General features: G+C 42.0%; 1 protein-coding gene across 7 annotated transcripts in view; it reads left to right on the forward strand.

Annotated features, from left to right (window-relative positions):
• The first annotated feature begins 298 nt into the window (after positions 1–298).
• Positions 299–26,768, forward strand: part of BTBD10 (BTB domain containing 10) — a 71,115-nt gene continuing 44,645 nt past the window's right edge. For 2 of the 7 annotated variants that reach the window (XR_011388373.1, XM_070073189.1), the window contains exon 1: positions 794–986. The gene's annotated coding sequence lies outside the window, so the exon portion shown is untranslated. Of the gene's footprint in view, positions 493–786; positions 987–1,738; positions 1,968–17,366; positions 17,791–26,768 lie in introns of those variants that run through there. The other 5 variants (XM_070073179.1, XM_051851698.2, XM_002708820.5 and 2 more) reach the window with 5 other exon arrangements.

The following is a 26,768-nucleotide window of genomic DNA, read 5'->3' on the forward strand; positions in this document are numbered from 1 at the left end:
AACCTGCCAGGTGGGGCCAACAGGTGGATCCCTTTCTGCTCGCTGCGAGCAGCGTGCGTTCACCAGGGCATCATGAGATGACCCACCTCCTCTCCCGTGGGTCTGGCTCCCCGCGTTGTGAGCTTCAAGAGTGGAGACGCTGTCCCCCCCCCCCCCCCCTTTATAGTCCAATAATTGAAGACGGCGGGCTCTGGGAAGCCGAGCGACTTGAACGCTATCACGTGGCGATCCCCTAGCCACAAGAAGCATATCCCATCCAGTCTACTCTCCCTGTTCTACCGGCCGGCCAGCTGCGGCAGCTCCAGCTCGTTCCCGCCAATCGAGCGTTCAAATACAAGCAGCGGCGGACGCCGGGGAACAGAGGGTGCGCCTCGCGACACCTGCCTCTCATCCACTCCAGCCGCCGCACGCCGGCTCGCTGACCCGCCCCGAGCAGATCTCGGGGTCCGCACGGCCGCGGGAGACGCTTCTCCCGAACAAGCAGTCCCACAGGTATTTCTCCAACTCTGGACTGGGAACGCCGTCCGCTTTTTTCTAACGGTGACGGGAAGTTAAGGGGCAGACGTGGGATTCGAACGTTTGGGAGTGACGGCTCGCAGCCACTCAGGCTCCGGGCTCGTGGCGTATTCCGCCCTGACGTCCGTGAGGAGGGGGCCGCGCGGCACAGTTCAACCAGCCGAGGCAAGCGCCCACCTTAGCCGGCCGCTCCCTTAACTGCTCCCGTGCCCGACGCCCCACCCACCCTGGGAGGGGAGCGGCCGCTCTCGCGAGAACGCAGCTAGCCTCGCCTCTTAGGATTGCGGACTCTCGCGAGAAGAGGCTGAGGAGCCGGCCTGCAACCTGCCCGGGCGGCTCTTGTAGGCGCAGCCGCCTGAGCGGCCGCCTCCACAGCTACCTCTGGGGGGATCCGGCTGAGGAGGAAGCGGAGGTGTCGCTGGCCTCGGCGTTTGCTTTGATCCTCAGCGGACGCTCAAGGGGGACTACAGGTTGGAGGGTGACTGGACTCGGCTGGGGGACGGTGGTAGGGCGGCGAGGGAGGCTGGGCTTGGCGGGGGCGAAGAAGGAAAGGGGCGGAGGGCCAATCTGGGCGTGATAGCCCGGCTGCCGAAGGGTCCTGGCGGCGGGACCCTGATAGGGGAGCGTGGGTGGCGTTCTGCGCTCCGGCCCCCGGCGCCCGGTTCGGAGAGGCAGGGACAGGGGCTTGAGTTTCGGGGCTGCTGCTTTTGGGTTGGGAGTCCGGAGGCCTTTCCCCGGGGATGAAGGCGATCCCTTCATCCCTCCTATCCAGGGCAGAGTAATCCTGTGCCCCGCCCCTTTCCTGTCATCTCGGGGCCAGCCCGGCGACATCCTGAGGAGGGCGCATCACAATAGGGGATGAGGTGGTGGGTGGGTGGTCTCCCTGTGGGTGGAGAAGAGTGAAACTCTGCTAACGTGCGGCGTGTTGTTATGCTACGACAGTGTCCCGTGTGGCAGAGCTTTGTTTTCTCAACAGTTGCCCCGAAAGGGTTCCGAATCCTTGAGGATGGGGTGCAAAGAGGGGAGACCTCACTTAGTACTTGTGTTAGTGTGGGCCAGTGGGAGCACCCCGAGCCTCCCAGATTTCCGCCTCTTTTCTCCTCAGTATTTTGGGTCCGTGCTGAGAAGTCAGCAGTCCACACATGTCACTGGGTGCACTGGGCAAGTGAATTTATTTCACAGTTTCTACCTTTTGAGCCTTCCTGCTTTTTATTTTAATTAGCAAGCTGGACAAAGTACAGGATATTGGTTTTACTTGGATTGATACTGTCCAAAAAGTGTGAATGATTTTTGAAGGTGTAATTTCATGGATTTCGGTGACATTTCGGAGTTTGTGACCTAACTGTCCTGGAGCCACAGACTAACACAGGTGTTCCTCTAGAAAGCTGTGTCTCAACAATGTTTTTGAGTGCTTGCACCTTTCTCTCAAAAGCTTCCAGGTTTTTTTTAAGGTATTATATTTTATCCTTCCACAAATCCGAATTTTGTTCTTTTTCACCCTTCTAAGCCTTGTAAAAAAAGTTTTTATTATTAACTATGAATTGCAAACTATTTACTTTGTGGCTTTTTGCAAGCAATTAGGTGACTTAGTGAAGTATAGAAGTGCTGTGGAAAATATGTGCCTTTCAAAGGGATAGATTATGAGTAACAAACTCACGTGCCTTTGGATAGTAGTCAGATACTGAAAATGAATGAAATACGCTAAGCAGTTTATGCTTTTTGTAAAGCGGGACATCCAGTATTCAGGTCTACCTGATGAGTGTCATGTATGAATGCCAGTCTTTTCAGGTGTGTACAATAAAACTGGATTTTTCTGTGCAGTTTCTTGATTTTAAAGTCTCAACAATTAGTCAGAATAACTTAAAATAACTTCACATGGCCCAGTTAAACCCAAAGCTCTCTGTAGTTGCATCCTGCTCTCCATTTTAGGAGCTCTGGTATAGGTCAGAATTAATGAAGTTACAACCGAAAAAATATATAGGTTTAACGCAAGCTTGCCAGTTAGTTTGGAATTTCAAGAGGACTTGGAAAAAATTTCAAGTCTAATTGAACTGTATTTGAACTTGTAGATAGGATTCAATAGCCTTTAAATACAGTGGGACAGATTGAACTGGTGCTTTGTACAGTGGTTCCCCCTTGTCTCTTGTTTTGCTTTCCATGGTTTCAGTTACCTGTGTTCAACTGTGGTTCAAAAATATTGAATGGAAAATTCCAGAAATAAATTATTCATAAGTTTTAAATTGTGTGTAATTCTGGGTAGCAAGTTGAAATTCCTTGTCATCCTTTTTGTCCTGTCCAACACATCCACACGGTGTGTGTTACCCACCTGTTGGTCACTTAGTAACTTGGTTATCAGACTATCTGGGTATGGCAGTGCTTGTGTTCAAGTAACCCTTATTTTACTTTAATAATGGTCCCAGAGTATGGGAGTAGTGATGCTGACCATTTTGGGTGTGCCAAAGAAAAGATTTGAATTGTCTCATTTAAGTGAAGAAGTAAAAGTTCTCAAAGAAAAAAAAGTATGCAGCAGTTGTTAAGATCTACAGACAGTAATATGACAAAGACTGCAGTCACCTTTTTTTACAATGTTAAAATTGCTCTATTTCATTGTTAATCTCTTGCTATGCCTACTTTATCATTTAAACTTCATTATGTATGTTTAAGAAAAAAACATACTATGGGTAGCATTTGTTCTAAACCATCTGAGGTTTCAAGTACCCATTGTGGGTCTTGGAATGTATCCTCCATGCATAAGTGAGGTCTACTATAGTAGCATTTAAAACAAGAAAATAGCTAAAGGTAAAAAAAACCTCGATGTTTATGGTTTTTTTTTTAATTTTCTTTCTTTCTTTCTTTCTTTCTTTCTTTCTTTCTTTCTTTCTTTCTTTCTTTCTTTCTTTCTTTTTTTTTTTACAGGCAGAGTGGACAGTGAGAGAGAGAGAGAGACAGAGAGAAAGGTCTTCCTTTGCCGTTCGTTCACCCTCCAGTGGACGCCGGGGGTGGCGTGCTGCGGCCAGCGCATTGCCCTGATCCGAAGGCAGGAGCCAGGCACTTCTCCTGGTCTCCCATGGGGTGCAGGGCCCAAGCACTTGGGCCACCCTTCACTGCACTCCCTGGCCACAGCAGAGAGCTGGCCTGGAAGAGGGGCAACCAGGACAGAATCCGCCGCCCTGACTGGGACTAGAACCCTGTGTGCCGGCAGCGCAGGTGGAGGATTCGCCTATTGAGCCGCAGTGCTGGCCTTTTTTTTTTTTTTTTTTTTTTTTAAGATTTTATTTGAGAGGCAGAGTTACAGAAAGGGAGAAACAGAGAAAGGTCCCCAGATGGCTGCAAGGGCTGGAGCTGGGCGCCTCCTCCAGGCCTCCCATTTAGGCACAGGGGCCTAAGCACTTGGGCCATCTTCCATTGCTTTCCCAGGCCATAAGCAGGGAGCTGGATAAGAAGTGGATCGGCCAGGACATGAACCTACACCCATATGGGATGCTGGTGCCACAGGTGGAGGCTTAGCCTACTATGCCACAGTGCTTGCCATAACCAGAATTTTGACCAAAGTTGATGTATAGATTTCTTGTCAGGAAATAAATTTGCTTAGATGCTCTTTATTGTACTTGAAGCTAATATGTAAAATTAGATTCAAGAGACCCAGTTTAAGCCATTTTAGGATTTGAAAGTTTGTTATTTTGCTATGCCATCCCACATTGTCTTCTCTGGATTTGACTTTACTGGGAAAAAATAATGATCTGGGGGCTGGCGCCATGGCGCAGTGGGTTAATCCTCCGCCTGCGGTGCCGGCATCCCATGTGGGCCCCAGTTCCCGTCCCGGCTGCTCCTCTTCCCATCCAGCTCTCTGCTATGGCCTGGGAAAGCAGTAGAAGATGGCCCAAGACCTTGGGCCCCTGCACCCACATGGGAGACCTGGAAGAAGCTCCTGGCTCCTGACTTCGGATCGGCGCAGCTCCGGCTATTGTGGCCATCTGGGGAGTGAACCGGCGGATGGAAGACCTTTCTCTCTGTCTCTCCCTCTCACTGTCTGTAACGCTACCTCTCAAATAAATAAAATCTTTAAAAAAAATATTCATATGTTGGATTTTATTCACTGACAGTTGGGGATAGGGGAATGTTAGCAAAGGGATGGAAAGGAATGGGATGGGGCAAGTGTGATGAGGCAGGTATTCTTGTGCCTCTTCCTTTTATTGTCCATGAAAACACTGATTAAAATTAACTAGTTCTTTCCACTGGATTTTTGTTTTTTTTAAGATGGGAACCAGGAGCTTCTTCCAGGTCTCCCACCTGGGTGCAGGGGCCCAAAGAATTGGACCATCTTCTACTGCTTTCCCAGGCCATAGCACAGAGGTGGATCTGAAGAGGAGCAGCTGGGACTAGAACCGGTGCCCATATGGGATGCCGGCGCTTCAGGCCAGGGCTTTAACTTGCTGCACCACAGCACCGCCCCCCCCCCCTTTAAAGATTTATTAATTTGAGAGGTAGAGTTAAAGACAGGGAGAGAGAGAGTGAGCAAGAGAGGTCTTCCATTTGCTGGTTCACTCCCCAAATGGCCCACAGCAGCCGGAGCTAAGCTGATCTGAAGCCAGGAGCTTCTTCCGGGTCTCCATGCTGGTGCAAGGGTCCAAGCACTTCGGCCATTTTCTACTGCTTTCCCAGGCCATAGCAGAGAGCTGGAACAGAAGAGGAGCAGTCGGGATTTGAACTGGTGCCCATATGGGATGCCAGAGCTGCAGGTGGAGTCTTAGTACTACGCCACAGCACTGGCCCTGGTTAACTAATTCATATAAGAAGAGATACTTTGAATTGATTAAACTTAGTGTCTTATACATAGTAGAGCTAAGTGATGTTTGTGGAATTGAACTTTGTGGATTAAAATTCATTTACTTGGCTGGCGCTGTGGCTCACTAGGCTAATCCTCCGCCTGTGGCGCTGGCACCCCGGGTTCTAGTCCCGGTTGCTCCTTTTCCAGTCCAGCTCTCTGCTGTGGCCTGGGAGGGAAGCAGAGGATGGTCCAAGTACTTGGGTCCCTGCATCCGCATGGGAGACTGGGAGGAAGTACCCGGCTCCTGGCTTCAGAACGGCGCAGCGCCAACCATAGTGGCCATTAGGGGAGTGAACCAATGGAAGGAAGACCTTTCTCTGTCTTTCTCTCTCACTATCTAACTCTACCTGGCAAAAAATAAAAAATTAATTTACTCATTAGTATGAAGTACTTTAATCACATAATCTGATACATAAATAGATTATGGAGAAGGGCAATATCAGACATCAGACCTGAGTAAGAGATGGGCCTTTGGCATATAAAGGGCAAGGGGAAAGTGCTCAATAAGGTTAATTGTCAGAGTTGGCTAGGTGAAGGATGGTTTTGAAAAGGAAAATGAATTGGCTAAGTATTTGCCTTTTATTAATAAACTTATCATAATTCATGCAAAGACTGCATAGGATACTTACTTTTAATCAAGTCTGCTGTGGGTATTTACAGAATAGATTTTTTTTCTTCATTTTAGCTCTGTCTTCTCGGGTCAAGCCAGGCTAGTATTTCTTCATTTCCTTTCTGTAGAATAAGAGGTGAAAGGAGAATTATATATTATGTTTGTGAGGGATTCCTTTTTGAGAATTTTTAAAAATTTTATATGGAGATAGTGTTTGTTGAAGGATGAACCATCATTTTCCTCTACCCATGTTACTACTTCTAAAGTACGAAATTCTGTCTTGAAAGTAGCTTTCTCCCTCCTTTTTACCCCTTGAAATGCTTTCTCAAAGGAGGGTTAGGTGAAGCTAGGGGAAGGAATTGAGTATACTTTTCTCAGTACCTTCTGATTGTTTTGGTATTCCTCATTCTTATGATATACATTCTCTGTTCATGGACTCACAGGAGAGGAAAGAAAATGGAATACCTACAGTTCTAACAGCTTATGATTAATTTACAGTCAAAGTAATACACTTTTTTGGGGTCTGTTTCAGTTATTTTTATTTATCATGTTTCTTTGAAATAAAATTGAGGGAAGAGATAGTTACGGGTGTTTGTTTATGGAAGAACTGCAATTTGAGTACCCCCAATCCCAAAATCCAAAACTTTGAGTGCCAATATGCCTACAAGTCTGATAATTGAGTGTATGCAATCTTTATTTCATGCACAAAATTATTAAAAGTGGCATATAGGGGCTGGGGCTATGGCGCAGCGGGTTAAAGCCCTGGCCTGAAGCGCTGGCATCCCATATGGGCGCCAGTTCTAGTCCTGGTTGCTTCTCTTCCGATCTAGCTCTCTGTTATGGCCTGGGAAAGCAGTAGAAGATGGCCCAAGACCTTGGGCCCCTGCACCCACATGGGAGACCTGGAAGAAGCTCCTGGCTCCTGGCTTCGGATCGGCACAGCTCTAGCCGTTGTGGCCATCTGGGGAGTAAACCAGCGGATGGAAGACCTCTCTCTCTGTCTCTACCTCTCTCTAATTCCATCTTTCAAATAAATAAAATAAATCTTTAAAAAGAAATAAAAGTGGCATATAATATTATCTTTAGGCTATGTATATAAGGTGTGTAGGAAGCATAAATGAATTTTATGTCTAGACCATCCCATCCCCAAGATATCTTCATATATATATACACACACAGATATTCCAAAATCTGAAAAAAATTAGAAATCTAAAACACTTTTAATAAGGAATACTAAACCTATATTCAGATTTTTTTTCTCTCAAATAGAATATTAATTAAGGTTCAAGTCAGTGTTTGATTTTCCCTAGTATGGTTTGCTCTGGTTTACTTGGGATCCTTAAAACAGACCTACCGAGAAAGAAGGAATATTAAATTACTGGGTGGAAGGTGACTAATCAGAAATGAAAGAGGGGCGGTGCTGTAGCCCAGTGGGAAAGGCCAATGCCTGTGGTGCCTGCATCCCATGTGGGTTGCCGGTTTGAGTCCCAGCTGCTGAACTTCAATCCAGCTCCCTGCTATGGCCTGGGAAAGTGGTGGAGGATGGCCCAAGTCTTTGGGCCCTGCACCCGCGTGGGAGACCTGGAAGAAGCTCCTGCCTCCTGGCTTCAGATTGGTGCAGATCTAGTTGTTGCAGTGATTTGGGGAGTGAACCAGTGGATGGAAGACCTCTCTATTTCCCTAACTCCCTCCCTCTCTATAACCCTGCCTTTCAAATAAAAATAAATCTAAAAAAAAAAAAAAAATGAGATGTCCTCTCAGGATTAAGAGTCTGGTAAATATTAGTTGCAAAGCCAAGGAAATACAATAAACTGAATATATGTTGAGCACCCCTAATTAAAAATCTGCTCAGATTTTAAATTTTTCTACTTTAGGGATGCTCAAAAGGCAGTCTTTGCAAGTATTCCAAAATTTGTAAAACTCCAGTATCTAAAATACTTCTATTCCTGGCCAGTGCCGCAGCTCAATAGGCTAATCCTCCGCCTAGTGGCGCCGGCACTCCGGGTTCTAGTCCCAGTCAGGGCACTGGATTCTGTCCCGGTTGCCCCTCTTCCAGGCCAGCTCTCTGCTATGGCCCGGGAGTGCAGTGGAGGATGGCCCAAGTGCTTGGGCCCTGCACCCCATGGGAGACCAGGAGAAGCACCTGGCTCCTGCCTTCGGATCAGCGCGGTGTGCTGGCCGCAGTGCGCAGGCTGTGGCGGCCATTGGAGGGTGAACGAACGACAAAGGAAGACCTTTCTCTCCGTCTCTCTCTCTCTCTCTCTCACTGTCCACTCTGCCTGAAAAAAAAAAAAAAGGAAACTTCTAGGCATTTCATGTAAGGGATGTTCAGCCTATAATTGAAATAGTAAAACATAAAGAGGGAAGGTTTTATATAAAATATTTTCACCATAGAATTCTGAAGATGTAAGTTATCCTTGACAAAGCATCTTCCTTCATACCATTAGATTACTCTGTTTAAAAATGTAGAGTACCTGATTATATGGTTAAGTCATCCCTTGGTATTTGCACAGGATTGGTTCAGGACCCCTACAGATGCCAAAATCGAATATCAACATATGCTCAAATCCCTCATATGAAATGATGTAGTATTTGCATATGTCCAATATATGTTGTCCTATGTTTTTTAAATTGTATATTGTAATCCCTAATCTGTACAAGTACTGTCTAAATAATTGTTAGACTGTGTTGCAGGGGTGGGGAACGTCCAGCCTGCGAGTCATAAAGGCCTACAAAATCATTTGGTCTGGCCCTGCCAAGGCAACCAACCTCAGGCAGAACTTGAGATTCAATAAAACTGTAGCAGACTCATGTTTAAATTGGTAATTTTGTATGGCCCACAAATGATGAATGCTGTTATAAATATCCAGATGGCCCTTGGCAGAAAAAAGATTCTCCACCCATGGTAGGGAGTAGTGACAAGAAAGTGTGTAGATGTTAAGTACAATTTTTTTTTCCTGAATCAGTTAAATTGATGGATGCGGAACCCACAGAAATGGAGGGCCAACTAATTTTTTATCTCTGAAATTAATGATATATTGGTATTTTTAGTCAGAAACTAATTTTTACTACTTAGCTAAGGGGAAAAGTCTGTCAGTGAAATCACTGAAAAAGTGACTACTTGATTAGAAATTATGAATAATACTTTTCTAAGATCATTTTAAATTGTAATCATATTTTGCTGTTTGGAATGCCTTTTTTTTTTTTACAGTAATTTAAATCTGAGTTTAGAGCATGCTATTAACTTTCATGTCATTAAAGTTAACCTCTTTGAGCCTTTGTTTCCTCAGGAATAAATGTATATAGAATTAGCCAGGGATTTAAGTATGAAATGAGGTATATAAAAATGCTGATGTATGAATTTAAGTTGTTAGCACATTGTTCTGTTTTTACTCAGCAGAGAACACTCTGGCATTACTGCCTCCCTCCTCCTCTTTTTCTACTAGTTATTCCTGAACGCGTCAGTTAATTTACATTCACATCTGTCTCATTTGGAGAGAACAAGTTCAAATGACATGCCAATATGACTCTTGCTGGAAATCATGAAGCTTTTTGTCCTTTTATTTATTCTAGTAAGCATTGAACAATGGGAAGCTCATTTAAACATTTTAAAATTATATAAAGAGAGCAGATCATGTATTTCATATGTATGTCTTTAAGAGCATAATGACACTTCCCACCCTAATGTCTCTCCCTCCCACACTGCCAGCTTCCTTATTTTTTAATTATTAAAATTACATAGTTTGAATTTATAATCACAAGCTTAACACCACTAAATAAAGAATTCAACAAGTAGTAAGTAGAAAAACCACTGTTCCTCAGGAGTATAGACAAGGGCTATAAACAATAATAAAATCTCAAAATGTTAAATTTTCTCATATATATTACATTTTTTAGGGGGAAGCTCATTTTTGTTTTTCATGTTGGCATCTATTGACTGATACCTGTTCTTTGTAATTTGAATTCAGGTGGAAAAGTAAACAAAGGGAAGAGAATAGATTGAAGACAGCAATATTGTGTTTTAAAAAAAATCATCTAGTGGAGTACTGTTATCTGCTTCTATAAATATCTTAAAAAATTTTTATTTCTCTTTAAGATCTTTAATTGTTTACAGAAGGTGAATAGAAATTTATCACGAGGTTCCTTTTTGTAGATTATATTGCACATCAGCTTAGAAATAAAATTTAAAAGCTCAGATATGTGATAAAGGTATCAGGTGCAAAATGCTCAGTAAATATTTTTAGGCTTTTCTCACTTTTGGATAGACATACGAAGTGCTAAATTATTTTAAAGGTAATTATTTCATTACAGTCATTTTCTTTTATATGATACAGACTTGCATTTGATTTTTCACACATCTAGAAAGCAAGCTATGTAGTCCTTACCTTTCAACTCTCAATTATTCATTTAGAGTTTTCTTCAAAAGTCTAACTTCTTGTAAGATGATTAACTGTTGGGCACTTTTGTTTTCTTCATGTTAAATTTTCCAAATGGCCTAAGTTTCTTTTTTAGAAGATAATGTTTATTGGATTAGTAAGATTATAAAATCATAATACTGAATACTTTAAAAATCAGTAATACTCTAATAAGAGAGAACTGAAGCATGGATCAATCTCCGTTGAATGATTTTGATAAAAGGTAGTAGGAACTAGCTGATAGTAGGAAAACTGAGACTATAGTTCATATCCATGAGTCTCCCATTGTGAGTGGTTTATTCCAGAGGCCTCTCATTGGCTGTATGTTCTTTCTAGGTGGTATATAAAAAATGTTCCATTGTGTGATAAAGTAATAGAACTTGTGTTTGTATTTTTCACTGTATTCTTTCCATTTTTGTATATACTATATTGATAATGTTATAGACTGAATTACTTCTAAATACGCATACATGAGTTCATTTGAGTTGACATTTTAAAGGAAAAGTGGCATGGGATCTTGGATCATCTTTTCTCCTCTAATGAATGATACTATTTAACAGTGGCCTTGAACACTTGTTAACTTAAAATTATTTTATAATAAGTACTTTGAAATTTCTCCTATAAAAGTTGCTTTGGAGTAATTTCTTTCTGACTATAAGGGTAATGCACAGTGCATGTAATTTGGGACATTTTGCAAGGGGCAAAGAAGAAAATAACACATTCCATGACCCAAGGACAATTATGTCCAGTCACAAATATATATGTGTACATACATACACACTCAAAATTGGGATTCTGTTTGTAATGACTTAAAAATTTTATTTTGAGAAATTGAAAGAAATTTCAAGTAATGTTCACTTATGACTAGATTGAAAAATTAACATCTTACACATGTGAATTTATTATTACCTGTAATCACTCGAGAATTTTGTAGAAACTGTTTGCCATGTTATTCTTCAGCACTGTGGTACTGTATTATATTGTATTTACTTTATCAGTACCCAATTGTTGGAAATTTGGACCTTCTCTTTTCTGATATATAAACACTTTGATAAACATACTAGGATAAATTTTTAGAAGAGTTCTATGTCAAGAATGAGTCTCTGAAATCAATTTAAACTCCAATGTACTTGAGTAACCATTTTCCCGGAACCTTAGCCATCACTGATTATCATTAAAAATGCATATCTTTGACAGGTTAAACACCTCAGATTAAGGCTGGTGCTGACATAGTGGGTAAATCCACCACCTGCAGTACTGGCAATCCATATGGGCACCAGTTTGAGTCCTGGCTGCTCCTCTGCCGATCCAGTTTTCTGCTTATAGCCTGGAAAGCAGTGGGAGATGGCCCAAGTGCTTGGACCCCTGTCCCAGTTGGGAGACAAGAAGCTCCTCGCTCCTAGCTTCGGATCGGCTCAGCTCCCGCCATTGTGGTCATTTGGGGAGTGAACTAGCAGATAGAAGACATTTCTGTCTGTCTCTACTTCTCAAATCTTAAAGCTAAGATCCAGGAACTCCATCCTGGTCTTAATGATTAGCTTCCCAGGTGTGTTAGCAGACAGCTGGATTAGAAGTGGAGCAGCTGGGACTCAAAATGGCACTCGAGCATGGGATGCCAGTTTTACAAGCTGTGGTATGACCCACAGCACCACTATACTGGCCTCTGTATGTTTATTTTACTTCCCTTTTAGGTCATAAAAGGTGGCAAACTATATATTGTTCTGCACCTGTTCCAGCCTCCTCCATCCCCCAACACCTATCACTGTACCTTGAATATTAATCCCTATTAGTCCACGGAAATCTTAGTGATTTTACAGATGCGTAGAGCCATGGTGTAAATATTAGTTTGAGTGTTCCCCTAAAGGCCTGTGTTAAAGGCTTGCTTGATCCTCCAAAGTTTATGTTACTGAATTAAGGATGGAAATATAATCCAATTCTGGTGTTGGAAGGTGGAGCCTTTTGGATGTGATTGGATTAAATTGATGCAGAGTGCCCTTGTGATTGAATCTTGCTGGCTTTATAATTGGTGGTCACATAGAAGAAACATACTTCCTAGCTCTCTGTTTCCTCGTTTGCCATGTGCTTGTTCCTCCATACATGCTCTGTGTTGCCAGCCTGCAGCCTCACCAAATGCCTGAACCAGTGGGGCTCACTCCATCTTGAGCATAACCTTTAAAACCATGAGCCAAAATAAACCACCTTTCTTCATAAGTATAGATATTTAGTTATAGTGTTAGGTATACAAAAAGTATCCTATTGTATGGATGTATGAGTTGTTCAATTAGCTCCTTTTGATGCACATTCAAATTGTTTTATTTTTCCCAATGAAACCTTTTATTTAAGGAATATAAACTTTGTGCATTTCATAAGTATGACATTAGGAATATAGTGATTCTTCCCACCATTCCCGCCCTCTCACCCACACTCTCACCCCTCCACATCCTCCCTTCGTATTCCCAGTCCCATCAATTTTTTTTGAAAGCTTTTATTTAATGAATACAAATTTCATAGTACACCTTTAGGAATATAGTGGTTCTTCCCCCCCATACCCACCTTCCCACTTCCGTCCCACCTCTTACTCCCTCTCCCATCCCATTCTTTATTAAGTTTTTTTTTATTTTTTTTTATTTGACAGGCAGAGTGGACAGTGAGAGAGAGAGACAGAGAGAAAGGTCTTCCTTTGCCGTTGGTTCACCCTCCAATGGCCGCCGCGGCTGGCGCACCGCGCTGATCCGATGGCAGGAGCCAGGTGCTTAATCCTGTTTTTTTTTTTTTTTCTTTATTAAGTTTTGATTTTAATTAGCTTTATAAACAGAAGACCAACTCTACACTAAGTAAAGATTTCCAGTTTGTACCCACATTGACACAAAAAATATAAAGTACTGTTTGAAAACAAGTTTTACAGTTAATTTTCATAGTACAACTCACTAAGGACAGAGGTCCTACATGGGGAGTAAATGTACAGTGACTCCTGTTGTTGATTTAACAATTAACACCGTTTTAAAGATTTATTTATTTATCTTTTTGACAGGCAGAGTGGACAGTGAGAGAGAGAGAGAGAGAGAGAAAGGTCTTCCTTTGCTGTTGGTTCACCCTCCAATGGCCGCCACGGCCGGTGTGCTGCGGCTGGTGCACCACGCTGATCTGAAGGCAGGAGCCAGGTGCTTCTCCTGGTCTCCCATGGGGTGCAGGGCCCAAGGACTTGGGCCATCCTCCACTGCACTCCCGGGCCACAGCAGAGAGCTGGCCTGGAAGAGGGGCAACCGGGACAGAATCCGGCGCCCTAACCGGAACTAGACCTGGGGTGCCGGTGCCACAGGTGGAGGATTAGCCTTTTGAGCCGCGGTGCCGGCCAGATTTATTTATTTATTTGAAAGAGTTACACAAAGAGAGGTGGAGGGGTGGGTAGGAGCAGAGAGAGAGGGCAGGGGGTGAGTAGAGAGGGGGTCAGAGGGGGGTAGGGGGCATAAAGGGAGCAGAGAGAGAGAAAGAGATCTTCCATCCGTTGGTTACTCCCCAAACGGCTGCAACAGCCAGAGCTGAGCTGATCAGGAGCCAGGAGCCAGGAGCCAGGAGCTTCTTCCAGGTCTCCCACGCAGGCGCAGGGGTCCAAGGACTTGGACCATCCTCTTCTGCTTTCCCAGGCCATAGCAGAGAGCTGGATTAGAAGTGGAGCAGCCAGTACTCAAACTGGTGCCCATATGGGATGCTGGCACTGCAAGGTGGCGGCTTTACCCACTGTGCCACAGTGCCGGCACCAACAATTAACACTCTTACATATGACATCAGTGATCACCTGAGGCTCTTGCCATGAGCTGCCAAGGTTATGGAAGCCTTTTGAGTCCACAGACTCTGTCAGTATTTAGACAGGTCCATAAACAAAGTGGAAGTTCTCTCCTCCCTTCAGAGAAAAGTACCTCCTTCTTTGACGGTTCCTTCTTTCCTTCGGAAACTCACAGAGATCCTTCATGTAGATTGTTTTTTGCCACAGTGTTTTGGCTTTCCGTGCCTGCACACATTCAAATTGTTTTTAGAATTTTGCCACTACAAATAATGCTACAGTTAATATTTTGTTGAGAATTTGTAGAGTTGTATCTTTTTTTCCCGAGATTTATTTTATTTATTTGAAAGGCAGAGCTAGAGAGGTAGAGTCAGTGAGAAAGGTCTTGCTTCTGCTGGTTCACTCCCCGAAGGGCCACAACAACCAGAGCTGGGCTGACCTGAAGCTAGGAGCCAGAAGCTTTTCTGGGTCTCCCACATGGGTGCAGAGGCCCAAAGACTTAGGCCAACCTCTGCAGCTTTTCCAGACACATTGGCAGGAAGCTGGTTTGGAAGTGGAGCAGCCAAGAGTCTTAACTGGTATCCATATGGATTGCCAGTGCTGCAGGCTTAACCCACTGTGCCACAGTGCTGGCCCCAAAGATGTTTATTTTTGCATAGTCAAATAAGAAAGGCTTTCCTTCCTTTCGGATTATAAGGGAAATCACCTGTTTTTTCCTAGTATTTGGATGATTTCAATTTTCACAATTAGAATGTTGATTCTTGTATAGATTCAGTTTTATGTTTTCCCAAATGTGGATATAGTTGTCCCAGTACCATTAATTAGTGATTGTCTTTTCATCAAGTGATTTGAGAGACTACTTTGTCATATATCAATTTTCTCTATGTTTTAGGGGCCTATTTCTGAACTTTTTTTTAACTTATTCTACTGTCTGGTTGTCTGTTAATGTACCACAGACTTTTTTTTTTTTTTTTTAAGATTTATTTATTTATTTGAAAGGCAGAGTTACACAGAGAGAGAAGGAGAGGCACAAAGAGAGAGAGAGGTCTTCCATCTGCTGTTCACTCCCCAGTTGGCTGCAATGACCGGAGCTGAGATGATCCAGAACCAGGAGCTGCTTCTGGGTTTCTCACCCGGATGCAGGGGCCCCAGGATTTGGGCTATCCTCTACTGCTTTCCCAGGACATAGCAGAGAGCTGGATCACAAGAGGAGCTGCCAGGATATGAACCAGCACCCAAATGGGATGCTGGCACTGCTGATGGTGGCTTTACCCACTACACCACAGCGCCAGCCCCACCACAGACTTTTAGTTACTGAAATAATCCTAAATCCAAGAAAATAATTTTTATTAAAATGAAACTACCTGTAATCTTGATACATAAAATGTCTAGAGAGTTTCTTTGTGAGCAAGTATTTTGCCTCAGGACAAATTTTAGATTCCTTAAAATAAAACATTTATATGGTCCTTTAAATTTAAATTAATTAAAAAGGAAATCAAAAAATTTAGTTCTATATTTGTATTTGGTAGCTACATTTCAGGTGCTTAGTAGCTACATGTAGCTAGCAGCTACTTTTTGGACATTGCAGATGTAGAATATTTCCACTATTACAAAGTTCTATTGGATAGAACTGTAGACTGTCTTGAATTATATTTAGAGCCTGTCCTAGCCTATTAAGTTGATAGAAGATAAACAAAAACAAACATATGAAAGGAGTAGAAGGAAAAGGAGTCATGAATAGGTCAAAATGGAGCAATGCAATAATAGTTACATGAAAATAACATGACTTACAAAGAAAAGCATTGGAGAAAAAAATACTGCTTAAGAGTCTGACTTTGTTTAAAGGATGTTGCCTCTTAGTAGTTAAATGTAATCTCCTTTGATTTAGTCACATCATCAGCTTACAAAGGAGCTTTGCCTGTATAAAATAAATATGTCAAGGTGATTTGTTTCAACTGAGGTATTTCTGGTTTTGAAGGTGGCCATAGTAGAAAAGGAAGAATAGGGTCATAAGTCTAGAAAATAAAATATTAAGACTTTTCTTTAGAATATTAAAATACTAACCCTTTTAGTGAATTTAAGAACTTAGTACTGTTAACAGAATCTAGCTATTTGCAGAGCTAATTATCTAACGTAAGTACTTTGTAAATCCCTAAAATTTAGAAAGATTTTCAAACATTGGGATATTTGAAATAGGGAAAAAAATTGAGTGAAAACATTTCTTTAAGTATTAACACCTTAATTATGTCAGCAAATTTGAACAGGAATCTATGAAAGTATCACTTTTAACTGTGGCAAGTCAGGAAGGGTAAACCTTGACATTTGGAAGGGCTTCTTTGTAAACAGGCATCTGAGAATATTTTGAGCTTATTTGGTATCTTGAAAAATATTTCTAGGAATGTTACACTTTTTCTCCTTTATTCCTACTTTGTTAATACTGCTTGATAGAGCAAGTATTGGCCTTAAAATTGAACTATTATAATTTCCGCCTCAATTTATTTTAATGATAGAGTTAGAAAGAGGAGACACAGAGAGAGGGAGAGGTCTTCCATTGCTGGTTTACTCCCACAATGGCTACAATAGCCGGGGCTGGGCCAGGCCAAAGCTGGCAGCCAAGAACTTTCCTAGGTCTCTCATGTGATTGCAGGGGCCTAAGAATGTGGGCATTTTCCACTGGTTTCCCAGCTGCATTAGCAAGGAACTGAATCGGAAGTGGAGTGGCCAGGACTCTAACCTGTGCCCATTACGGGATTCTGGCATTGCAGGCAGTGGCCTAACCTGTGCCACAGTGCTAGCCCCGAATTAGTGTAAATTTTGCTCATTTGAGGATGAGGTTCACATGGTTGGTGTTCTTTTCCATAGCTGAAATGTGGGTATAATTATGTGATAATATCCTTTTTAAGACAAGCAACTAGAATTGAAACACTGCTTATAAATCTTAATATTTTGTATTTCCTCTGCACTAGTGGTTGCTAAATGAAGTGTCTTTCATTTCTTTCATCTTAAAGTATTTTGAAACGATTACTTAAAATTTATACTAGGCTGTGGGGACACAAACATAAATCATACTTTGTTCTTGTTCTAGAGTCTTATGGTCTAATGGGAGACTTAAAGCAGAAACGTTCTGTTAGTGCATGCTTATTGATTATATGTAATCAATCCACAAAATTATAGGCAGTAAGTTTTTAAGCAGTAGGTTTTTTTTTCTTTTTACAGGCAGAGTTAGAGAGAGAGACAGAGAGAAAAGTCTTTTTTCCGTTGGCTCACCCCCCAAATGGCTGCTACGACTGGTGTGCTGCGCCGATCTGAAGCCAGGAGCCAGGTGCTTCCTCCTGGTCTCCCATGCGGGTGCAGGGCCCAAGCACTTGGGTCATCCTCCACTGCCTTCCTGGCAGAGAGCTGGACTGGAAGAGGAGCAACCGGGACAGAATCCAGCGCCCCAACAGGGACTAGAACTGCGGGTGCTGGTGCCGCAGGCAGAGGATTAGCCAAGTGAGCAAGCAGTAAGATTAAAGAAGAAATTTTCTAAAACGAAGTCAAGTCACCTCCAGATACTTCATTATGGACCCTTCCAATATTTATCATTATAAAAACAGTGTGTAGAGAATTCAAATAGCATGAGAGAAGGGATACAGTAAAAGTAAGTCTTCCTCTTAATTCAGCATTTCCTTAGAAGCAACTAGTTATAAATTCTACATATACTTCTAGACATCTTAAATCTGGCTTCTCTCACTTAGCTAATGCTTTTTAGATTCATCCCTGTTGTTGTATGTATCAGAAAATCATTCTAATTACTTACATGTTGTATCATTAGATACTGTCCCCCCCATTTCTGCAGCCTTATTCATTTTTCTTTTCTATCTGCTATTGTGCCCATCTAAATTTTCATTTTATTATTAGCAACTAGAGCTGAATTTCCTTTTTTATTTTCTTGAGTTTTTACTACCCTACTAAAATTCCCTGTGAATCATCAAGATTTTTTTTTCAGTTCTTTTGATATATTTTTCTTTAATTGTTTGAATATATTTATAATGGGTGCTTTAATGTCTTTGCTAATTCAACATCTGGAACTACTTGAAGTCAATTTTTTTATTATCTTTTACTGTCTTGTTTTTTTGCATGTATCATAATTTTTGGTTGAAACCTGATTGTTGTGGTGTTCTTATGAGGATTTTTTTGTTGTTGATCTAGTGACTGGTGACTCACCTGGACTCAAACTGCAGACTTGTTTCCCCTGCAGTGTATAGCAGCTACTATTTGTGTTCAGATCTAACTTCTTCAAGATACTTATTTTTTAGCTTGGTCTTAGAAGAGGAAAGGCCCTCTTGTACCTCTGTTTTTTGATAGCCAAGAATTTGGGCAGCAATTATACTCAGAGTTTGGAATTCATCTTGTGTGTCCTTTATTTCTAGGAATTCCTTCTTAATTGCCAGCTGTGGTGGTCTCTGTCCTCTGATACCCCAACCAGTGAGGACTTCCCCACGTTGTGTCGCTTAAGCCGTGTATAGTCAGGAAATACATTCAGTTGAAAAAGAATCAAACGCAAGGATTTCATGCTATGCTACTTTCAAGCATAGATGCCTCTGCTAGGCCATCCAGGGTCTCCCCTGCATGCATGTCTAATTCAGCAGTAAGCAAGGGATTTGAGCAGTTTTTGCTCAGATACTGGGTCTCACCTTTCTGTGGTTCTTTCATGCTGGTGTGCCTGACTTAAATTTCCATCTGCACTTCCAGCCTGTAAGTTTTCTCTACCACTTTAGACTCTGGCTGATTTCTGTCACCATATTTGTGAGGAATGGGGAATGCATTCAACACATCAACTTTAAATTGAACTCATGATTCTGTTCTTCTCCATTTGTAGCTTTTCAGGAGTAAACTCTTTCACTGTTTGCTTTTAGATACTTTCCAGTACTTTAAGTTTTTAGGAGATTAAAATTTAAACAGAGATAAATTTTTGTAGGAAGCTTGCATGATCACTTTACCAGGCTGCATTTACAGGAAGTCCCTTTTTATCCTTGTTTTTCTTTTAAAAAATGCTTTCTATTGATTCTTTGTGCACATGATTATTTGAATAGTAGTATCTGCTTTCTCAAGCTCCTCCAGTTTTTAACTTTCCTAAATACAACTGTTCAGTTCCTTGTCAATTAACTTATGAATTTATGTTATGCTTAATGGTAAATCATCAAAAAATACTTACTGGGCTCTTAGAAATATTGATTCTAAATTCCAAATAATCCAGAAATCATCTCTACAGAGGCTGGAATAATTGATCCTGTTAATTAGGAACATGTTTGGAAGACTGGCAAAAGTCAACTGAAAAAAGGTTGATTTAATTATTTCTTCTTCTCTTGGGAATTACTATCTCAAAAGAGGAGAGGAATAGTTATAACAGAATCTTCAAAACTGCAGTGACATAATAAATATGTGCTGCCTGGGACACTGTTTCCAGATAGCATTAACTAATGGCAATGATCCATGGAAGGATTTTTTAAAAACATGATGTAAGGAGACAATTTGTTCTTACTATCAATCAGTGTGCTAAAGAATTTTTCTCCTTCCTCCTATATAAAGCTTTAAACAACTCTGTATTGTTATCCTGTTTCATATATGAGAAATCTTGGAACTAAAATTAACCCATTATGCCTATCTTATCCAAAGCCCATATTCTTTCCTGTGTACCAAACTAGGTCTATAGGATCAGATACTGTGATTCTTTATTTTTAACAAACGTCCCTTTTAAGGCTCAACCGTCTTGTGTCTTTGACCATCATGTTGAGATCTCAATCTAAATACTGTCATCAGATAGAGTTTTTCTAATAGTATTGTGAAATCTCTCTCTCAAACCTTGCAAACAAAGTAAATTCAAGGATAGTGATTGTGGTTATTGGGTAGAAAGACTTGATAGGCAAAAGAGGAATGGTGAAAAGGGCAGAGGGCTGGGCCAGTGCCGCGGCTCAATAGGCTAATCCTCCGCCTTGCGGCGCCTGCACACCGGGTTCTAGTCCCGGTTGGGGCGCCAGATTCTGTCCCGGTTGCCCCTCTTCCAGGCCAGCTCTCTGCTGTGGCCAGGGAGTGCAGTGGAGGATGGCTCAAGTCCTTGGGCCCTGCACCCCATGGGAGACCAGGATAAGTACCTGGCTCCTGCCATCGGATCAGCGCGGTGTGCCGGCCGCAGCACGCTGGCTGCAGCAGCCATTGGAGGGTGAACTAACGGCAAAGGAAGACCTTTGTCTCTGTCTCTCTCTCTCACTGTCCACTCTGCCTGTCAAAAAAAAAAAAAAAAAAAAAAAAAAGAAGAAGAAGAAGAAGAAAAGGGCAGAGGGCTAGGAGCCAAAGGTTGCCTTTGGCTGGTTAGAAAGCCAGATATCCAGAAATGTGGGTAGTAGAGGCTAACCTAGAGGCTAGAGGTAACCAAGAAGACCCCTTGAGCGAGCTAAATGTCTTAAGGTAGCCATCTCCATGTGGAAAAGGGGGAGACAACCACAGAGAGAAAATGAATCATTTGAAACTGGAAGTCAAAGGAACAAATGCCTCAACATTCACACAATTAATTCTAACTATACAGGAGGTCTTCTGAGGGACCTAGAGGGAAGAATTCTAAAGGACTGGAAACTTGAGGATCATTTGAGCCTCTATTTTTAGAAAACTGTACCACCCAAAAAGCAGAAAATATAATGATTATAATCACTTTGAAAGTTTTGAAGTTTTTTTCTTTTTGAAATAAGATCCAAACAACAATAAATTTTATTTTTGCTTAATATATAATAGGTATTGGTGATTCAAGTATCGGAATTGTTTTTTAAGATTTGTTTTTATTTATTTTAAAGAGTCACAGAAAGGCAGAGGCAGAGGCAGAAAGAGATCTTCATCTGCTGGTTCATGGAAATGACCACAATGACCAGTGCTAGGCTGATCGAAGCCAGGATCTTCTGGGTCTCCCACATGAGCACAGGGGCCCAAATGCTTGGACCATGTTCTGCTTTCCCAGGCCTTAACAGAGAGCTGGATTGAAAGAGGAATAGCTGGGACTCGAACCAGCGCTCAGATGGTATGCTAGTACTGCAGGCTTTACCTACTATGCCACAGTGCTGGCCCCTCAAGTGTCAGATTTTGAAGGAACTTTTTAAGTTAAGGAGGTTAGCTATAGGAAATGGTGAGCCATTATAAGTTTTTAGAGAGAGAATTCTGGTTACAACAGAGGAAATACACAATTTAATGGTGATAAGGATGTCAGCCAATAGGCTTATGCGATGAGGTTTTAAATGAAGGTATTAGCCATATAAATGGAAAGGGAGAAGAGTAAGAAGAAAATTTTGAAGTAGACCTGATGTGCAGAAATGAGAAATTAAGAGTGACATCAAAGTTTTTGACTTTGTGAATAGTAATGACACTAGTTGATGGAGGAGACCAAGATAATGAGAATTTGGGGTACTGGGGCTGGCGCTATGGCACAGCAGGTTAATGCCGTGGCCTGAAGCACTGGCATCCCCTATGGGCGCTGGTTCAATACCTGGCTGCTCCACTTCCGATCCAGCTCTCTGCTATGGCCTGGGATATCAGCAGAACATGGCTTAAGTCCTTGGGCCCCGGCACCTGTTTGGGAGACTTGGAAGAAGCTCCTGGCTTCAGATCAGTGCAGCTCTGGCCGTTGTGGCCAATTGGGGAGTGAGCCATCAGATGGAAGACCTCTCTCTCTCTCTCTCTCTCTCTCTCTCTCTCCTTCTCTCTCTCTCTGCCTCTCCTCTCTCTGTAACTCTGACTTTCAAATAAATAAATAAATCTTTAAAAACATAAAGAATTTGGGGTACCTATTGAAGAATTCAGATAGTGATAATAGCTACAGATTGTATGAAGGTATTTCAAAAAGTTTGTGGAAACTGGAATGAAAAGATTAAATTTTTTGTATCAAAATAAACTTACCCATAATGTGCATTTTCCCATCAACCTTTTGGACATTTCTCATGTGCTATGTAGATCCCAATGTTCTTAAGGGTCTGGCCCTGATTTCTTTTTTTGTCTGCTGTCTTCCTGGACCCAGCAAGCAGAGTCTAGAAGGAAGGTAGAATCCTAAAAAAACCGAGATTTAGTGGGGATAAAGGGTAGAGTTACAGTGCAAGAAGCTGAATAGAGGTGCTACAGGAAGGAGAAAGATAAAGGAGGAAGTGGCATATGGAACCATACTGGTATGGGGGTAATCGGACAGGAAGGTTAGATAGGGATAAATTGAGAGGGAACATTTTCTCACAGTTTCTGCCAGACCTGCATTGTAACTATATCCCCTTACCTGTCATCTGGTGTGCCCACTTTCCCAATATGCAGCTGGGTCTCATCCAGGACCAGGAAGGAGGAGAGGTCATGATGACCACATGGAAATTAAACTCCCCATGGGGCTGCCTTGAAACCCTAAGCTGCATCCTGTTTGTATGTTCAGTTAGGACACTGCCCCCTATCTCAAAAGAGACATAATGTGGAAGGGGTTGGCTTTGACTCGGGGCTTCTGGACCATGCATATGCATCCTTCTCTCAGCTCCTCACTCTCTCCTGATAGGCAACTCTCTAGCCCACTCGTGACAGGTATTTTCCCATGTGGGGTGGCCCACACTCATTTGTGAATGTAGTTTTACTCTCTCTCATTTAAATAAATCCTGCTATCACTTGTGTACTGTATTTATGCATCTGCTTTGAATCCTTACCTCTGTAACAGGAACCTGGAATAAAGATTAAGATACTTAGGCTCAAAACAATTCTAGGATGAATTTTTTGAGGAATAATGTCTGACTTGTTTTAGTATCTTGCAAATTTCTTGGCATATTGTAATAGGTACTCAGTAAGTGCTTGAATGAATAAATGAAGCCATACAAATATAATGTCTATGAGTGTGGTACAGAAAGTGGTTAAAATTAAAGAGATTATTAGTTTTTCTGTTACTATTGAGTACAAAATGGCATATGATGTATACCCTGTGCCTTTTAGCCATTTATAGTTACATTATAGTTTAGTAATAAAATTTAAAAATATTCTAGCATGTATAGGCAAACATAGGCTTACTTTTCCCAAAGATCCCAACTTGAATTAATGCTTGTATTCCTATGAGTATTGTCAGGGAGAGGCAGGGAGAAATTTCTCAGATAATGTTATAGACATGAAATGTGAACATATTTTTTAAAAAAATATTTATTTATTTGAAAGACAGGGAGGTCTTCCATCCACTGGTTCGCTCCCCAAATGGCCCTGATGGCCAGAGGTGGGCTGATCCAGAGCCAGGAGCTTTCTTTGGGTCTCTCATGTGAGTTCAGGGTCCCAAGTACTTGGACCATCTTTTACTTTCCCAGGCACATTTGCAGGGAGCAGTCTGGACTTGAACCTGTGCTCATATGGGATGCTGGCACTGCAGGCGGGCGGCTTTTCTCTGCTACGCCACGCTGCTGGACCTGTGAATATGATTTTTAATTGAATTTTTGATAGCTTTCATATGAACATTCTTTACTTTCTTGTGGCCTTCTTGACATACATGCTTATTAATTTCAACAGGATTAGGAAAACATTGGTATTTTCCTACTTCTAGATGAGTGCTATCACTGTAATGGTGGTGGGAAATCTGAATCTAAATTTTCTTTGTTTCTTGTGGTTTTACTTTTTGGGATATCACCTTCCATGTTTTAGAAACATCTTTCCATCAGTGGACATCTGTGGCTATCCTATTCAGAGGAGTATCTCTGATGGTTAAGGGTAAGGAAAAGATAAATTTCCTCGAAGAAATGTTAATTCCTGAAATTGCTTACTAAAAGACCTACAGAATTAGGAGAAAATGTTGTCTCTATAGAACAATGCTGTGTCTTTAGATCTTTCTTTTCCCTCTTTACTTACTTTGCCCTACAATTTTTTTTTTTTTTAAGATTTATTTATTCAGGAGACAGAGTGACAGAGAGAAAGAAATCTTCCATCTGCTGTTTCACTACCCAAATGATTCCAATGACTGGGGTTGGTCCATGCCAAAGCAAGGAGTCAGGAGCTTCTTCCAGGTCTCCTATGCGGGTGCAGGGGCCCAAGCCTGGGGCCATCTTACACTGCTTTCCCAGGAGTGTTAGCAGGGAGTTGGATTGGAAGCAGAGCAGCTGAGACTCAAACTTATGTGCTGATGTCAGCGTTATAGGTGGTGCTTAACCCGCTGTGCCACAAGGTCCCTTCCCTGTTCTTCTTTATACCATTTGTTTGTCTCTTGGTGACTGTATCTTTCTGACTTTTTCCTTTGTATTTCTGATTTCTTCTTCTTTTTCTTTTAAATATTTATTTATTTATCTGAAAGAGCTACACAAAGAGAAAGAAGGAGAGACAGAGAGAGAGAGAGGTCTTCCATCCATTGGTTCACTCCCCTATTGGCTGAAACAGTTGGAGCTGTGCCGATCTGCAGGAGCCAGGAGCTTCTTCCAGGTCTCTCACACGGGTGCCAGGGCTTAAAGACCTGGACAATCTTCCACTGTTTTCCCAGGCCATAGCAGAGAGCTGTATTGGAAGTGGAGCAGCTGGGACTTGAACTGGTGCCCATATGGGATGCTGACACCACAAGTGGAGGCTTAACATACTAGGGCACAGCGCTGGCCCAAAAGTTTATTTGTTTTTAAGGCAAAGAGACAGAGGGAGGTCTTCTATTCACTGATTCACTCCCAAAATGCTCACTATAGCCGGGGCTGGGCCAGGCTGAAGCCAGGAGCCAAAAACTCAGTCTGAGTCTCCCACATGCTTTGGTCAGGAACCCAAGTACTTGAGCCATCATCTGCTACCTCCCAGGAAACACAGCACTGGAAAACTGAAATGGAGAACAGAGCTGGTGTTTGATCCCAGTGCGATATTCCATTTGGAACTCCATTTGGAGTATGGAGTAGACATTCCAATCACTGTCTTCACTGCTGAATCTAAATTTTCTTTTAGTGGATGCCAAACACCCACTCCACTGATTAATTTTTTTCTCTACTAGCCATAATATAAATTTTTAAGTTTCCTTTGTAGTAAAGACATTTTTATTTTTATATTTAAAATCCCAGATGAGATTGAAGTATTTCTGTGTTCAAAATAATTTCATAGTTTTTGTTACTTCTTTTTATTTTTTAAATTTTTTTTTTTGACAGGCAGAGTGGACAGTGAGAGAGAGAGAGACAGAGAGAAAGGTCTTCCTTTTCCGTTGGTTCACCCTCCAATGGCCGCCGCGGCCAGCGCGCTGCGGCCAGCGCACCGTGCTGATCCGAAGCCAGGAGCCAGGTGCTTCTCTTGGTCTCCCATGCGGGTGGAGGGCCCAAGGACTTGGGCCATCCTCCATTGCACTCCCGGGCCACAGCAGAGAGCTGGCCTGGAAGAGGGGCAACCAGGACAGAATCCGACGCCCTGACCGGGACTAGAACCCGGTGTGCAGGCGCCGCAAGGCGGAGGATTATTAGCCTATTGAGCCACGGCACCGGCCTGTTACTTCTTAATACCTGATTTATTTTTGATAATTCAGTGATTCTTAAGAAAATAATTTCCTTTTCTAGAGTATTCAGAAAAGAAACTATGTATCATTTACTTAGATATTTGAATCAGCCATTGTACTAGTCCTATTTTCTCTTTTCTACTTTTTTTCACTCATTGATCTATGTACTTAAAATGAATATTTTAATGTATGAAATAAGTTTTTTTCTTAAGATTTAGTTATTTGAAGGTAGAGTTATGGAGACAGAAGGATAGACAGAGATCTTGTATCCCCTGGTTCAGTCTAAATGCTTGCAACAGCCAGGGCTTGGCCAGGGTGGAGCCTGGTGCTTCTCCAGATCTCCAATGTGGGTGGCAGGTGCCCAAGGACTTAAACCATCTTCAGCTGCTTTCCCAGACACATTAGCAGGGAACTGGATTGGAATGGAGCAACCAGGACATGCATTGGTGCCCTTATGGGATGTTGACACTGCAGGCAGTGGCTGAATCTGCTTCTCCAGAGTACAGGCCCCAAGATTTTCAGTTGTGTTTGGAAAGAAGGTACTGAGAAGAATTTGTAAAACAGCAAAACTATTTCTCTAAAATGGAAGTGCTGCTTCTACTGATTTGGATACAGATTCAAAATTTTAATGAGTTTATCTTTGTCATTCTTTGTGAGATTGTACTGGAATACCATATAAAACTGAGGAAGGTATCATATTTCCCAACTCTAGGATTTCCCTTTGACTTTTGTGTTCTACTGCCTCTCACTTCCTTCCACTAAATACGGCTCCAAAAAGCATAGAAAAGTAAAGAGGAGTGGGTCGGAGGAAACCTGGGTTATGTTTCAATTTATATAACTTCAAATTGTTTGGCTTTACTTGGTTTCTCTTTTGATGTTTACAGTCTTTAAAAGATCTGATCTGTTTTCAAATACTGTAACCTGAGCATTTTTCAAGATGAAGACTTTTATACAGTGAATACTCCTTTTAAAAAAAAAAGATTTGTTCATTTAAAAGGCAGAGTTACAGAGACAGAAGGAGAGATTTTCCATCTGCTGGTTCACTCTCCAAATGGCCCCAAACAGTTGCCAGTGACAGGGGGTAAAACGCTACCAGACAGGTAGGCCCTTTACCCTACCAGGTACATCAGCAGAGAGCTGGATCAGTAGTGGAG

This window comes from Oryctolagus cuniculus, chromosome 1, assembly GCF_964237555.1.
Source record: "Oryctolagus cuniculus chromosome 1, mOryCun1.1, whole genome shotgun sequence".
Classification (NCBI taxonomy): domain Eukaryota; kingdom Metazoa; phylum Chordata; class Mammalia; order Lagomorpha; family Leporidae; genus Oryctolagus; species Oryctolagus cuniculus.